Here is a 2,740-nt window from a genome sequence, read left to right on the forward strand (position 1 = left end):
GAAATTGGTACATTAAGACATTGAAATTGTTTGTGATGGCCCTGAAATATTCAGCTGCTGATTGACAAGGATTTTCACTTTGGTAGAAAAGTTTCTTCCCTTCCCCTCTTCCACTATTCTGGGAGCTTTTGGTCATGGCAACGTTATTAAACAATTTTGTTTCTGCTCCATGATTTTCCAAAATGGATCAACGAAGGAGTTCAGAACTTTCTTCAAGAAATCACAATGTCTTTTCATGATTTAGTTCCATTTGATAAATGATGAAGCAAAATTTGGTTCATTTCTAAATGTCCTTTGCTTAGGCATGAGCAATGAACATTGATAACATTCATCCCAGTCTCAGGAAAATGTGCAGAGTCCAACTGAAATTGATTGCTGACTCTTGCGATTCAATCTGTAATTTTTTTTTCTATTTGCTCTCCAGGAACAACACCAACAACATCTTTGACAACTGGCTCAACTGAGTCCACCACCAGTTCCACAACAGGTGAGTCAAACCACTTTTAGTAAACATTGGCTAATCTTTAGACAATGGGGCAACATTTCTAACATCAGCACTGTGGCTCCATTCTTTTATCTTCGCTCATATTATGGGCATGAATCGTGAAACTATACTGCTAGTAATAATGGCGTAAAGAAGACCATACAGTGTATGGAAGACGTGTTTCGATACACAGGGATATCCACAATCGATGTGTCATGATTGTTCGAGATTGCAGGGAAATATTAATATGATAATTGACAGATAAATAAATTTAGCAGCATACTATGTCCTCCTACGTTTTTCTACGATGAAGGAAATATCAAGTGTAACATGTTTTATTAAAAGGTGCCAGTTGATAAATTCTTGTTGAAGGATTCTAAACTGCATAACAATTCCTCTTGTTTGTCTCGGTGGAACATAACATTTTTTTATTTCACTAGGAATAACTCCACCAACATCTGGGACCACCACTACATCAGGTCAGTATCATCCTCTGTTAAAAACTTGGGGGGGATCACAGGCAGAGAAAGGGAGAACGTGCAATCCCAGCCTAGACAGCACCCAAGGTCAGGATAGAATACAAATCCCTAACACTATGAGGCTGCAGCTCTTCCAGCTGCACATCTGTGCCAACTCAATCTTTCTAAACGCCTGATCAGCTGCAATTTCTGAAAGACAAGGAAAAAGTAATTCAGACGTATAGTATGGCAAACGTTTTATTCAATGATGAAGAAAATGACAACTGATAAAAGGTTTTAATAAAATGTGCCAGCCCATGAATACCTGTTGATGGCTGTATAACTACGTACAATTTACTCTTGGCTGCCCCACTTGAATACAACATTATTTTCTTTCACTAGAAACGACACCAACAACTGAGACCACAACCAGCACTACATCAGGTTAGTAACATCTATCAATCTTGTTAGCTTTTCCTTTAGGACTCTGTGCTTTGTTTAGTGAAGCTCTATATAGCACCCTCTTCAGGAATATTTGTTCATTGGTTTATTCCAAAAATGTAGATTCTCACCACGAAAATATAGATTAAACTACCGAATTAAGGAGGCCTTTTAGTGCTGATTGCCTGCAAAAATTTTAAAAAGAGCATTGAGTCTGGCACCTTTCAGTAGACATAGATAAGGATTTTCACTTTTATAGATAAGGTCTCTTCCCTTCGCCTCTTCCACTATTCCGGGAGTTTTTGGTCATTGCAACGCTGTTAAACTGTTTTGTTTCAGCTCAAAGATTTTTCAAAAATGGATCAACGAATAACGGTATTAGAAATAATGGTATTAAGTAGACCTTGCGGTCATTGGAAAACGGTTGATCTTCCAGGAAATCTGTAACTGGTGTATAGAGAGAACAGGATTATTTGTGATGGCCCTGAAATATTCAGCTGCTGATTGACAAGGAAAAAGTAATGCAGCCGTATAGTATGGCCGCATGCTTTATACACTGATGAAGAAAATGACAACTTGTAAAACGTTTTCATAAAATGTGCCAGCTCATGAATTCTTGTTGATGGCTCAAGAAATGTGTACAAATTCCTCTTGGCTGTCCACTTGAATACAGCATTCTTTTCTTTCACTAGAAACGACACCAACAACTGAGATCACAACCAGCACTACATCAGGTTAGTAACATCATCTATCAATCTTGTTAGCTTTTCCTTTAGGACTCTGTGCTTTGTTTTGTGAAGCTCTATATAGCACCCTCTTCAGGAACATTTGATCATTGCTTTATTCCAAAAATGTAGATTCTCACCACAAAAATATAGATTCAACTACTGAATTAAGGAGGCCTTTTGGTGCTGATTGCCTGCAATAATTTAAAAAAAGAGCATTGAGACTGGCACCTTTCAGTGGACATGGATAAGGATTTTTACTTTTATCGAATAGGTCTCTTCCCTTCACCTCTTCCACTATTCCGGGAGGCTTAGGTCATGGCAACGCTGTGAAACAGTTTTGTTTCTGCTCAATGATTTTTCCAAAATTGATCAACGAAGGAGTTTAGAACTTTCCTTGAAAAATCACAATGTCTTTTCATAATTTCGGGCCAATTGATAAATGACGAAGCAAAATTTGCTTCTAAATGTCTTTGTCTTTGGCACGAGCAATGAACATTGTTAAAATTCAGCCCAATCTCAGGAAAATGTGCAGTGTCGTATTGAAATTGATTGGTGACTTTTGCAATTCAATTTGTAAATGTTTTTCTATTTACTCTCCAGGAACAACACCAACAACATCTTTGACAACT

General features: G+C 37.6%; 1 long non-coding RNA gene across 1 annotated transcript; it reads left to right on the forward strand.

The window, feature by feature from the left end:
• Positions 1 to 936: 936 nt before the first annotated feature.
• LOC129708020 (uncharacterized) lies at positions 937 to 2,100 on the forward strand. The gene is made up of 3 exons (XR_008725275.1): positions 937 to 963; positions 1,345 to 1,386; positions 2,076 to 2,100. It is a non-coding gene; the product is annotated as an uncharacterized LOC129708020 (long non-coding RNA).
• The last annotated feature ends 640 nt before the right edge of the window (positions 2,101 to 2,740 follow it).

The sequence above is a fragment of the Leucoraja erinacea genome, chromosome 22 (assembly GCF_028641065.1).
Source record: "Leucoraja erinacea ecotype New England chromosome 22, Leri_hhj_1, whole genome shotgun sequence".
In the NCBI taxonomy this organism is placed as follows: Eukaryota; Metazoa; Chordata; class Chondrichthyes; order Rajiformes; family Rajidae; genus Leucoraja; species Leucoraja erinaceus.